The sequence below is a fragment of the Micropterus dolomieu genome, linkage group LG09, assembly GCF_021292245.1.
Source record: "Micropterus dolomieu isolate WLL.071019.BEF.003 ecotype Adirondacks linkage group LG09, ASM2129224v1, whole genome shotgun sequence".
In the NCBI taxonomy this organism is placed as follows: Eukaryota; Metazoa; Chordata; class Actinopteri; order Centrarchiformes; family Centrarchidae; genus Micropterus; species Micropterus dolomieu.
Genome location: NC_060158.1, coordinates 12,057,684 through 12,072,176, shown reverse-complemented (window position 1 = coordinate 12,072,176; position 14,493 = coordinate 12,057,684). Strand labels below are relative to the sequence as shown.

General features: G+C 42.5%; 1 protein-coding gene across 3 annotated transcripts in view; it reads left to right on the top strand.

Annotated features, from left to right (window-relative positions):
• Nucleotides 1-14,493, top strand: part of efna3a (ephrin-A3a) — a 62,157-nt gene that overhangs the window by 36,164 nt on the left and 11,500 nt on the right. The gene's annotated exons all lie outside the window — the stretch shown is intronic.

The window sequence follows — 14,493 nt, the reverse complement described above, 5'->3', positions numbered from 1 at the left end:
ATATTAAATTTACTATGATATAAAAACAGAGAAAAGTAAATCCTCACATTTGAGAAGCTGGAATCACTAAAACAGTCTCTTGTTCCATCATCTCATGCTTTTGCTTGATAAATGACTTTGATTATCACAATTGTTTTCAAATAATTTTATGTCACTCCACTAATGAATTAATCAACATTTCTTTCAACACTAGTTTGGTGGTTGTCTTGGAATCTACAACTTGTCAAAAAAAACATAGCAATTACTGAACACTGAGGTACTGTACAGGGACAATAAACAGCAACACTGTCATTGTACTTTCATTATGATAGATTTTAAAGTAGTACATAAGGTTGAAGAAGTAAACTTGTCATTTGAAATTAAATCAGTCATTGCGGGTAATTAGCATTTTTATTTATTGTTCATTTATTTAGTCCAATTAAAGTTGTTTCAGTGATTTTGACCATTATGCTGCTTTAAGTCCCTAATGGAAAGAGGTGGAAAGAGTTCAGTGAGAGAACATTATTGTTTTATAAAAATACAGGTGTGCAAAAAGTGACTTTGTTGCAGATGACTGATTGTAATTGCAATTAGTCCTTTTCTACCCCTGCTGCTCAAATTATTGACTAATGAAATGAATTTAGAAATGGCAGAACTCTGCATGCTCATGCAAAAGCATGGAAACGTCTGGGATAAATTATGGCTTTTAAATAAATAATGAATTCACAAAAACACATTAAACAACTAAATGAGTGAATCAAAAATGGAAATAGAATAAATGTCATTGCTGGTTTTATGGTCTGTTTTAAGTATCTTTGGAGGGAGGAAACCCCATATTTTTACTTTATAACACTGGCTGGATGACATCTGATATTTAATTAAAGGCCAGTATCAGTCAAATATATTAGCAAGCTGATTTATCTGTCTAACCCAAGCAATAAGTAATATCCGCCTGTCACGAAATTAATACTCAAATACAACTGCTTCAATGTGATAATGCTCATTTGGCTTAAATTACAACATGTCAAATGTTCCATTTTTGGTGCTAATAACTGTATCAGTATTGTAACTAACTGGCAACAGCCTTAAAAGCCCTCCCGGACAAAGTTATCATTGTTTTTGCAGGTAGGCAGGCCTGTCACTCTGAGTGTGTGTTTAGCCCAGTTGCCATGAAGGTTATCAGGCCAGCACACAAACTAGACTAGAGGTGGAGGGGAGGTGGGGAGGTGGGGCGGGCTCCCCACAGGTTAGGAGGCATAAGTATGCAGCACCAGTTAGGTGCTTATTTTTACCCGTGTGTGCTTGTGCGCAGAGCTGTCTGTCCATGTGTCTGTTTATCCGCCTGTTTCTTTGTGTGTTTGTATGTGCACATCTACTTGTGTGTGTATGTGTGTGTGTCTCCCAGCAGGAGCAGCCAAAGTGCGTTCCTCTAATGTCATCCTGTGGCCGTCCTCCAGCTAAAAGCCAGCGGCTTGCTCTCGTCTACACTCCTCCCTCAATGTCACCTTTCCTCTCTCTACATTTTACTTTCTGCTCCTCTAACGTCTCTTCCTCCTCCTCCTCCTCCTCCTCTCTCCCTTACTCTCTTTCTGTGTGTTTGTCATTTTTCATCATCTGTCCATGTTAGCTAATCTCTGTCCTTTCTCCACTCTCTGTCTCAATTCATCATCTCTACTTGGGTCTTGTGCTGAAGGTTACTGAATCGCTGATAGAGAGAAGACGAGGAATGGATGATCATAAAGACTGACAGGGAGGGAGGGAGGGGTTATCATCCTATCTCTCTCTGTTTCCCCCTCTGTCTTTCTTTCTCAGTGTTTTATTCTACATCTCTGTGCCCCTTTCTCTCTCTCCGTTTTACAATTTTTTCTTTCTTTCAGTTTCCCCCTCTCTGTTCCTCCTTTCCCAATCTCTGCCCCCTCCATCTGCTTCATCCTGTCATTTCTACCCTGACACCGCTCACCTTTCCCTCCCTCTTCTCCTCCTGCTGATCCCCACATACTGACAGCCGTCAATTTCAGACGAACGGACACACTTCGCAGAAACAGCACGTGTGCGGTTGTCTGTTTGCGCATAATATGATGTGAAGCCTGTTAGCGTGACCCACGTCTGAGGTCAACTTAACCCTGTGTTTGCTTTGCCATTCTGAACAGCATGTGTGAACAGCATGTTTGATTTGTGCATACGGTCAGATCATCTTCCTCTGTCATGCTTCAGCCCAAATGAATGCAAAGCTATACACATACACACACACAGCTCAGTACATTAGGCTGTTAGAGTATTAAAGTATTCCATCTTTACGCACATAAGGTCACATTCAGATCTCCTGTATGCCTCACTACGCAGGCCGGCTGCATTAGGCCCAGGAATCATGGCAAAGCAGCCTGCCCGTCTCTATCTGAAATTCCAATCACCACTCGCAGACATTACTATTCAGTCTGTGCTCCCGCTGGCTGCCTGCACAACGGCTAAGCTTTGCACTAAAGTTTTGGTTAAACCGTGAAGGCCAAAGCCCATTTCATAACACCCACATTTGTATTACATATTGATATACACAATCTGCCTGCTACTTTCTGCCCCCAATCTGCCGTCTCCTTCCCTCCCTCCTCCCCGTTGGTCTCCCTTCACCTTGGCCCCCACTGGCCCCCGCTCCATCTTCAAAACACTGTGTTTTTTCCACATTCATGGCGCATTCAGTGGATCCATTCCCTTTGTCACAAGTTATTTATGCATTACACATCTTTTCTTAATAATCTCTCCTCTCATCTTTCAATTTTCCCTCCTTTGCCGCCCTCCGTCTCTGCATCCTTTTCTTCTGCCTCGCTTAAAGCGTTTCACCTCTCCACTATCTCCATGCCTGGGCACACATCCCCCATTCGACTCAATTCTTATCTTCCCCTCTATATTCCTTCATCTCTTCTTTTCCTATCCTTTTTCTCTATCTTTCTACCCAGCCACCTCTTGCACCCTCCCTCTCTGTGCCCTCTATCCCCTCCCTTTCTGTCATCCTGTGCCCCCTTCAGTTGAAATTAAACCCCGTTGGCATGAGCCTGGCCCGACCACGTCTCCCACTGAGGCTCAGCCACACAGACCCAAGAAACAGACCTTGAAAAACAAGATAAACTACATCAAAACTGTAATGGGTTCACCGCTCCATGGGCAGTGTATATTTTTGGATACCATTTCACAGTTTTACACTCTCCCCGCCCTGCTCCACCCAGTCTGTCTGTGTTCCTTTCCCTCAGTCTGTTTAGCTCCATCTCTCGTTCCCTTCCACCTCAGACAGACATTGTGGCAGTCTTGACAGTGAGGCGAGCCTGCAGTGATTAACATTGATTAAAGTGGCTAACGAGTCTCCTTTTCATTCTGTTGGTGTGAGGTTCTGTGCATGTAAGTGGTTGTAGGGTGAGACTGTGTATTCAATGTATGTGTTTCTGTGAGTGTGTTTTTGTGTTTAGAACGTGTCCATAAAGCTGTCATTCATCTGGGCTGGGTGTGTGAGAAAAGAAAAGCCCAGCTGTGAGTGCTTAGCAGTTGAGGTGTCTGTGTGTTTAATGGGATTGCACTCAGGCTGTTCATATGTGTGTGTGTGTGTGTGTGTGTGTGTGTGTGTGTGTGTGTGTGTTAGACTCTCATCCTTTGTTTTCTTGCCACATGGACCATTTTACCCACAGATCTGCACAGCAAGATCCAAATGACCTGCAGCTTAATTCAACCTCCAATCAAGTGGCCACTCAAATCTGTCATTTTGTTTCATTTTGTTTGAAAATGTGCATATTTTTTCATGTGCAAGAATGGGTTGAATTCCTGAAAAAAAATTTCTCACTAATCTCACGGAAATTTCTCTGAGAGTATAGTTTAGACCGCATAGATAGATTTGGTGTACAAAAAAGGCAGGTAATGTTTAATAAGTTGTTGCCCGGGGCTGGGAAATATGGTTGAAATCAAAATATTGATATATAAAGTTGCTCTAATCAATATCTTATGTGAATTATGGATGAATTATAATGTATCTATAATTTTATTGTAGTGACGGACCCACAGATTTCGTCCTCTCTAACCGGTCTTGTTAGCATTCTCAGCAGCAGAAGTTGGCTGTTTTCAGCTAAAATGCTCTAACAAACCCACTGTACTCTACCTTTCCAGCACCAAATGGAAGACAAAGTTACTGACTAGCTAGCCACATAGTGGAGCATTTATCAGCTAATGAAAGGAGTTCCCTCAGGAGTTTGTGGAGACCAAAACAGAGCAAAGAAAGAGTGAATACGTATAGATATAATATATATACTTCAAATAATTGGTAATGTCCCTCTGTATCTGCTCAATAAGTCACTGTTTGCTAACAGTTCCCTCCTCATAAGGTGATATGTTATTTTTGTGTATGCTGCCCCCAAGTGACCAAAAAACTGCAAGTTTATATGGATTTTGATCAATCGAGTACATATGGCAAATGCACACAAATCACAAATGAAATAATCATATATCAAAGCGAGGTAATAACTTTGCTTCATCAACTAATATTTTTAGTTTTTAATTACAACCAGCTCAGAATCATAATAAAACAAGCATTCACAAATTTGTAGAACAATAAGACAATACAATCGTATAATCACAATATGGTTCTGGTGGAGGTTCATTAATGATCAAATAGATTTTGGCCCAGCTCTATTGTTGGCTGCATAAAAGCATACCAAATTGACTTTCAAAAAAAGGTGGTATAGTCTGTGGAGGTTTGGAAAAAAAAGCAGGGTTTTGCATGTGCTGCATGATCCAGGTGTGATTGAGCGTGTTGATTTAGTTTTGTATAGTACCTGAGCATAGCAGCTCAAGCAGTAACCCAGGCTGAGGTGGTGTAGGCTCAGTGAGCCTTTGAGGTGCACTGATTCCCATCCGACATGGCTGCCTGAGCCATAAGAACAACTCCATGAATTATGAAAGGGCACAAGCCCATTGCTGGCTGCTCTGAGAGGGGAAGAGATGGAGGGAGAGATAACTACACATTGTAGATAGATAGAAAGATAGTAGAGTGAAGCAAAGTGGGAAGAAATAAAGGACAGAAAGATGCACTGGCACAATAAGACAGGGAGATAAAGTGTGCATGTGTAGTGGAGTGAAAGGGTGTTTGTTTTGGAGTGAGGAAAAAAGTGTGTGTGCTTGTCTTTGTGTGAATTTTTGCCTGTGTGTGTATGTCAGTAAGATCGACGCTGCATCGTTCTCAAATCTAACCAGCTGCGTAACTATGCTATTGGATTTAGGCTCATCACTGGGCCCACAAAGGCAACATTTTTCACACAGACTTAACATACACCACACAGGCTTTGTTCCAGCCTCTACAAACGGTTTACACTGCGGAGGTGTGACAGCACACCAGGCGGGGGTCTGCTGCCCACCAATTCCAAACCGCAGCAGAAAACAGAGGAGAGACAGAGATGGGGACATTTTTTTTTTTTTTTGCAGCAATTATCTAATGTGTGATCTTGGGGCCTGGGTGCCTGTCATGCGCAGCCTCTGGTTTATTCTGTCTTTTAATCTTTCTAGTAATCTTTTTGCCACTGCTGAGCCGGTGTCACAGCAGTGAACTCCAAGACAAGGCAATTCCATTAGGAGATGGCATGAGGCGGCATTCATTAATAGCCCCAGCCAGATGCTGCGTCGCATATCGAAGGGAGGCAGGGAGGGCGTTAGAATTTGATTTGATTCCTCAGGATAATGTATTGTGCCTCATCACAAAGTTGTTTCAGAAAGAGGGTTTCCATATTCAGGAGGAGGTGTTGTGGCTACTGAGAGAGCAGGTGGATTTCCTTGAGTATCATTGTGCGGTGTAACAACCCCTCTTCTATCCCTTGCCAACTCTCCCTCTGTTCCAGGTCTATGTCTGTGAAGCCTCACCTGAGCCTGCTCAGTATTCAAGTGTCCAGTTAAGTCTTTCTCTCAATCCACTGGAAGTATTTAAACAGAAAACAGCACAAAAATGTAGCATTTCAGCCTCCTGCACCAAGTCTTCCCAGTTTCCCTCTCCCTTCACTGTCTGCATGCATTACCAAACAGCAGCTGTGGTGTTAGAAATTGTCCTGAAGAAGTAAACACGCTGAAAGATGCCTCGCCTCTCCAAGGGTGTCTCACGTTGAATGCATTCAGAATGCTCCCTTCTTTATCTCCCTGGTTACATAAGTGCCTATATGTACCGGCAACCTTCACAATTCATAGCCGTGGGAGACGGAGAGTGATGGAAGGCAGAGGAAAGAATGAAAGACAACACAAAAGACAGAGAGATGGGATGTAGAGGGGGGAAAGAGAACAATAGGAGGAGAAGAACTGCGCAGGTGACGCAGAGGAGATAGAGAGGAACGGAGGGGAGAACACGTACGCTGCGACCAGTCAATTATTCAGAAGAAAGAGGTCCGTCGTACCTAGGGGGCTGCTTTGAACATGCATGCCTGGCATCACCTGCTAATGGGCCACAGATTGACATGCCACCTGAGCAGACCCCCACAACCCCACCACATTCCCCCTTGTAGCTTTCTCTCCACCTATACTGGCTCTTATCAGTGCTCTCCGGTGGAACGTGTAAATAATTACTCCATGACCACTCTGCTGTGCGAGCTGGAGGGTTGTTTGCACAAAGAAAAGAGGGTTATTTTAAAAGGGCGATGGGTTATTTTAAGAAAATGGGTGAATTATTTATGAAGGCCTGCTCGGAAGTGTTTGTGCTTCTGTATGTTCTGTGTATTTGGGGATATCACCAACCGGAAATGACTTAATGTGACGCCGTGTATTTGTTCATTGCAGTGTGTAATTAATTGTATTTAGTCTCAGTCATCAGGGAGAGTGTTCATTTTGCCTCGACCTTTTTTTTAATAGTTCTGAAGGTCCATGATGAGTGTGTGTGTGTGTGTGTGTGTGTGTGTGTGTGTGTGTTTGTATGTATTTGGTGGTCTTTAGGGGGGCTGCGTACCTACATGAAACCCTGCGGTTGCTATGGCTTGGAGATAAAAGACCAGATTATTCTACTTGGCACCCATTAGGTTGGCGCTGTCTGAATATCGTCCAGTCTAAATCTGACCCAGAACTACTTTCCTTCATCTTTCTTTCTTCTTTTCTACCTCTCCCCCTCTCCTGTCTTTGTTCTCTTTCCTCTCTTTCGTTCTCGCTGAGAGAGAGTTATGTGTGCCAGCTCAGAGTAGGGGCTTAAAGACTGAGGTTTTTGAAAGTGAACACCCTACTGTGGTTGACTTCCTGTGAAAGCAGCCGAGCCCCTCACACACTGAACTTCAAAGCATGCATACCACACTTTGTAAAGATAATAGAAGTTGTCTCATGGCTCAGGAGCCTCTGTGTGGATTTACTTTTATGTCATAGTTAACTCATATTTTCTCATGTTGCGGTTATTTTGTGTTGAGTTTTTTCTGCGCCCTGGTTGAGATGCTTAATTTGTCAGGTTATTCTTTAGATGCATGAATACCAAGCTGATGTGTGTTTGTGAACCCTCTTAGTCTTTTTCTTAAGCGTGTCCTCTGCTCTGTCAGTGGCCAGACAGTTGGAGATTGGCGAGATAAGCACTTTGTTTTTGGACATGGCCACGGCGGGCTAGCGGGAGCTGCCTGGCACCCTTGCTGAGGGCGTGCACTGTGGAGAATTCATCTTGATGAGAGCTGCTTTTGTATGTCACAGCCCCTCTGCTATCTTGCTTTCTGCCTGTCTGTCTGACTCTCTGTCTAAGTCCAGGACCCTTTACATTTAAGTGGCAGTACACTACAAACAAAGTAGAAATTGGTTTGTTGTCACAGGTAATTTGTCATGTTTGCCACAATGTACCCAAACCTCCACTTTGGGTAGATGGACCAGTTTGTAGCACCAAGATGAATTCCAGGTGAAAATATATTGATTGTTGATGTTGATTAAACAGCGTCAGTGTCATTTCAGCACCCTGAGAATGTATTAAAGCACATCCATAAATAATGTGAGACAGAGCAGGCTGTGTCCTTGATTGATATTGTATGGGTTTATTTTACACATTTTAAATGTTTGCCTTTTTTGACAGTTTTACACTATTTTATTGCCTAATTTGCAGATGATTCATCATTTTCTGAATTTAGACTTAAACTGTTTTCCGCTCTAAAGGTAGGCTACTTAATAGCTGTTTAGCAGAATAGCAAATGTACAGAATATATCAAACATGGTGTTGGAATTACATTTCTCTTCTGTTTTGAAAGAAATTATACTGATTTAATTATCTTACATGTTGCCTTATTTAGTTAACTAAGAACACGGGCCATTATCAATGTATGAATGCAGGACCTTTACATGAGAATGGGCTGTGCTGGCTGAAGGAAAGAGGAGATTGACTAGTACGGACGACATCATTCTGCAAAGTGGATGGATAGTGAACGGTATAGGCAGGAGTGTGTTGGGTATGAGACAATGAGAAGTGAGCACACGGAAAGAGAGAGAGCAGGTGTGGGCGATCAAGCCTTTGGTAGTGAGATACAATTAGAGCCTCACCTTGAGAGAGATGGACCTTTGATATCGCGGCTTGTCGCAGGATATAATCACACCACAAACTCAGCGGGAAGAATGACTTTTCAAGACTGGCCGTGACTGCAGCCTGAAATCAACTCCTGATACCTCTGAAGGTTTCTGTCTTCTGTCATTAGGAGAGGAGCGGTTCCCATTATCTTTTTCCATTTCACCATTTTATTGTCTTTTTGTTTGTCATTCATCCCTTTCAGAGACTATATCACTGATATTTTAGCCACTCAAAATCTTAGTTTCATTCAACTACCACAGTCAGTAAAATAGGCTGTGTATTGCTGGCTTTGAGTGCTCACTAAAGTGTAAGCCATACTGCTGCCAGTCTGAGTTGCCACACCAATGCAAAGCCCAAAGCACAGGGGCCAATTATAGCCAGAAAAGCATTCCCAAGTGGTCCTTGGAAACATTTCACTGTACTAAAGGGGAAAAAAGACTCCATTTATTTTATGCAAAGAGTAGTTGGAAGAGAGCTACAGTTTAATATTCAACTGTGTCATCCATATTTCTGTTTGATATTTAAACTTCCTCTGTGGATGTCTAGAAAGTAAAGAGCAGCTTAAGCCACATAGATTAATCAATGAAATTTATGCCTGTTCATATTTCCTATGGATGAGCTGGCACCAGCCCACAATGCTTTGCAAGTGATTTAATCAGAGGTTGGAGCTGTGGAAATGGAATTATTATGTTGATCATGATCAGTTTTGTTTCCCCCACTGCCACAATTCAAATAAGGATGCCCACCGAGCCAACTATCAAACATGAAGTGCTCTTTGCGTTGGGCCAGTGTCTCACATTCCTCCTTAAAATGGCGCAGTGTCTACCCTCAACCCTGTTTAAAATGTTGCACATGTATACAAGATGTGAGCAGTACAACTGAAGGGGGATTCTCACTTCCTAAATAGTTTTGTGTTAATATCTTTTAAAGTCTTGATGGGGTAAAAATATCTAGTATTTCACAAGAAAAAAGCTGAAAGACAAAGTAAACAATATGACGCTGTTCCCTTGGGCTGCAGGAGAAACTGTGGTAGGGATTTCTGACCATTTTCCAATGTTTTATAAACAAAAGGCATTAATTGAAATGCATTAATTAATAAAAATAATGATAACTGACAGATGAAGTCTTTGTATCAGACATTTTGAATGTTTTTCTTCTAAATTGCTCATCCTGTGACCTGGGTCTCAAATCTCCAGCTCGAGTGTATTTGTGGTCTATGTTGTTTAACCACCCGCTGAGACTCGAGTCCTGACTCATCTCTGCTCTGCATCATCTCCTCCACCAGCTTGGACTATAAATCCAGGGGTGCTGCCAGAAAAAGAAAGGAGGGAAATTCTATCATCCTTAATATGTGACACTGCATGCACTCTCATAGGTGCATTTGCCTCAGATAAGTTGGCTAATACTTTACATTCCTGAACGCGTCCTCCAGCACCCCACCACCCCCTACCACACATACACCTTACCAAAGGCACGCCCGGAGCGAGGCTGGATGAGACGGAGACACCAAGCAACTGAACTGCAGGGTAAAATAGTGAGTCCTTTAGCTGAAAGATCCATTTCTTAGCCCCTGTGTCGGCAAGAATTGGCCCCACAAGCTGCTGGATGCTGCTCTTTAGCTGAGGCTGCACTGTGACGTCCCACTGAGAGGGGAAAGCAAAGAGACTTTGCTTATCGGAGATCAATAAAATATCACTTTAAAGCTGAAATCCATAACTTGCTGCACGTTCAAGCTATACCAGCAATTGAGCATTTAATGTTGCGCTTATGAAGTTGTTTCACCTCATTGTTGTTGGCATGCTGTGCAAATGTCATGGCCAGGCAGCATCAGCACAAATGTATTAATTACTGGAGTGATTAATTCATTTTAAAGCTTTGGCATTTCTCAGTAGCTGAGTAGAGTGTGTCTCTCTAGTATGAAACGCTGACCTGTGATTGGCTCAAACACATAAACTGCTGTTAAAGTGATCGGCTTCAAAAAGGTAATTGCTGTCAAGGTGTCTTTGAGCAAGACTGCACAACTATAGTGACGATGGACAGTTCAGCTTTGCATGAGATCTCCAAGGTGTGGATGTCTGTAAATGTTTAAAAACATTATTGCAAAGCTTTCCTAAATTAAACAAAGGAGAGGAAAGAAATGTGGCTTTTTGAATGAGGGAAGCAAGGGGAAAGCTGGGGAATAAACCGCAGGGAGGATTATGTAGGAATGGGTAAATATGAAAAGGTAATGCTCCTCTCAATTTCTCTGAGGCCGGAGTGGACAGAGGTTGTGCAGGAAACTGGTGGATGACTCCCAGTGGTCTAATAGTAACAGAAGAGAGTTGCAGCGTTTGCCTCTTCCCACAGACTGGCTCAGCACTTGTTCCTCCCTCAGTCCTCCATTTTGGATCGAAACATTGTAAACCGGGCTGTTAACTGTGGCGTTAACTCAATCAGCGATGACTCACAGGAGATATTGTGTTTGTGTGCGTGTGTACGCTGGCATGCATAACTGATGGTTGTCTGTGCCTTTTGTGCACCAAGTGTGCGTGCACAAGTAACGAGTTTTGGTGCTGAGGTACAGAGAAAAACTACAGAGTCTAACTTGTCCCTGCCAGGGGACTTGATTGGAGGAATCTTGTCGGTGGTAAACAGACGACTGGTGAATGTTATTTAAGTCACTCCATTTTGCACATCAGTGATTTATCCTCTTGATGAGGCTGATGTTGATTACCCCAGAGAGAGTTTTTAAGGTCATCAATGGTGACGCCATGCTGACGTCCTCTTTACTGAGAGAAGCTTTTACAACAGCAAGACAGTGACACTGTAGAGTTACACAGCAAGTACAAAATTTCACATAATTGCTTTAATAAAAAGTTTAATGAACACATTTTTCATGGCAGCCATCATGGAAAGCAATAATGACAAACAATACAGACACTAAAAAACAACCTTGTATTGTTAATTAGACATAGATTAGTTACTGTTGGTGTAGAGGGTGTAATAGTGCAGCAACAAGAACATTTATGCAAAAGTCGATTCTTTAAATTGGACCATATTGCCTTCATGGTGCTGTTTTTGACACAGAAAAGCTCTGTTCATAATTGCTTTGTAGATGCGCACACACACATAAAGCAAATAGGAGAACAAGTCTTTGGATGTCTTTGCAAAGAAAACTTAATCATGAATGAAAATCTGGCCACATAATGCAAGGTTTTGATGAAGGCTTTCATGTGACATTTCATTTTCCAGTGTGCCCCTATGATGTTATTTCATAAAAGTGAACCTTTAACAGTTGCTGCTGGTGTAATTTTCTTCTATACACCGCCTATCAGCATTAATACCTATGAAGAGTTGAAACCCACAAGTGGGATTTTTTCACAATCAAAAACTGTTACTATATCTTCTTCTGCAAGGTTGGACTACATTTGTCAAAAGCAACAACTTGTCTCTTCCAGCTGTTTTTAATGGATTTTTGAAAACAGTTGCAGCCTCTGGCAGTAATGTAGGACGAACCTGCAGCAGAACAAACAGCACTAACTTCAGACTGTGAAGAATACCTTGGTGGGTTTAGACTTTTCATATCCAATAGAAAAAAACAAAAAAAACAAATACAATTGCACTGGTATTATTTTCCTTGAAAGCCAGCAGCGCTTGTGCTTCTGCTTTCACTTTGATGCAATCTGGCAAATTTATTATACAGAAAAATGACAGAGGACATGGATTTGTTTTAGTTTGAAGCTCGGTGAAGCAAAACAAAAAGTGATTGACATCACTCATTTGAAAAGTAAGGGAAATATTTCCTCACAATGTTTCATATTTCTCCTCATTTTTGCTACTCACAAATGAGGCTTTATGACGTTTGCCTGCTTTATTTTTACCACAGGAATTATAGATGCTCTGTGGCTGTGGGAGCTGCTCTGTTTCTGTCCACTGTATGTTTGTAAGTGTCTTTAGCTGTAGCACTACCTCACCATTGTTATTTATTGATACGGGCAGTATTCTCCAAAGACTCTTTTTAGCGCAGATGTGAAAGGTACAGTGGTGCTATCTTTGTCTCAGTCTTTCTCACTTGTACCCCCCCTTCTCTCTTTCCCTCTCTCTCCCTTGCTATCTGCCTCCCCTGGCAGTCTTCACCAGTTTGTGCAGCCTTTACTAACTACCGGCGCACTCCCACTCATAGGAAAATGATGATGAGACAGCAAAACCACCACAAAGACAATGCACAGCGGAAAGAGAGGAAGAGAGTTGGAGAGGGGGAACGGGTTACAGGAAAAGAGAGAGAATGAGAGCCATCAGTCTTTTTTATGCGCTTTTACCACATATATGTTCATCCTCGGGGAGCACTATGTTTCTGTCTAGGCCTCTGCCTCCCTTTCTGCACCTTTTTCTTTATTGTCATCATTCAATGCATTTTCCTCCCTCACCCATCTCCCTCCTCCCACTACTGCAAGTTATTAAATCTTCTCTCACCCCCTTCTTCTGTTTCTCTTCTCCTCTCCTCCCTCCATTCCTCTCTGCCCTGCAACCTTTCTGTCTTGTGCCACTAAGTGGACTGCTTATATAACAGCGTACACCTAGAGGGACTCCTCTCACCCAGCCAGCCTGTTCTTCTCACTCCACCCTTTCAGTCTCCTTCCCTCTTGTTTTCCCCTTCTGCACCACCTTACCTTCTCTTCTTCCTCCAGAGTCATTTTCCCTCCCCCTCTTCCTTTCTTCTCCTGCTTCTTCTAGTGCTGACTTTACGTTTGGAACAAACGCTCCTCCTGCTGTGTAGCTACGTCTAGTGAGTATAAGTGATAACCAAAATAGCAAACAGTGAAGTAACAGGGTTGCATGTTTATCTAGTCCTGAAACGATTACTCAAACAGCAGAAAATTAAATTAATTGATTACCGGTAATTTATTTATTATTTATTTACCGAGCAAAAATGCTAAACCTTCCTAAATGTGGTGCTCAGATGTGAGGATTTGCTTCCTTTTTCTGTGTACATTGAATATATTTGGATTTTGGACTGTGGGCTGGACAAAAGAAGCAATCTGAAGATTGAGATTGCAATAGTCATTTTTCACTACTTCCTGACATGTTAGAGACTAAATGATGTTGCAGTGAATTGTTGCGGCCCTACATCCATCCCCAGCTTGTACAGTCAAGCCTCACGGATTCACCAAATAAGACATTATTGTCCATTGTCCAACAATAAGAACAAATGCTGGTGAGTTTGCTGCATTTGCTGTACCGTCTTAGTATTACCCAGCAGCCTTTATCCATAAATACTATTGAGTGCTCAAACACAGACACACAAACACTCTTTCTCCTGCTCTTGTTTCCTTGCATTCAGCTCCTCTCGAACGCCAGCGTCCTCTCACCTATTTCTCAATGACTGCATTTCTCTCCGACTTTGTCTCTCCGCCACTCGCATCCAGGATTCTCCTCATTGCATGTTTTCATATTCAACGCACCCTCTTTCCCCCACTTTCATCTTAGGTCTATCTACTTGCCATTCTCTCTATCCCACACCCATTGTAACTCTTTATCTATCTCTATCCCTCCCCTATACCCCATCTCACCTCCCCACCACCAACCCCCCTCTCTAAATATAGTCCCTTTGAAGCATAGCTGTGTTGTCTCTTCCAGCAACACTGCAAGACAAAAGTCTGTCATCTCACATCTGAGTAGCGGGGGATAAAAAGCGCAGATAAGATTGATGGCCCAAAAAGAAACACCAGTTAAGAGAATTGATATTCATCTGCCTCAGCATGTGTGGAAACAAAGAGAAAGGTTGGAGATGAAAAGGAGGATGGGAATGGAGGAGAGGACCCCCAAAAAAGGAAACAGTTGTAACGCCACAGCGAGAAAGATGGCGAGACAGAACGAGAAAGGGAGAGAGGTGCTATGACATTCTTGATCCACATTTTGTAATTGAATAATAATCTCTCTGGAGGCCTGACCTAGTAACGTGTGTGTGTGTGTGTGTGTGTGTGTGTGCGTGCAGGCACAATGTATACACA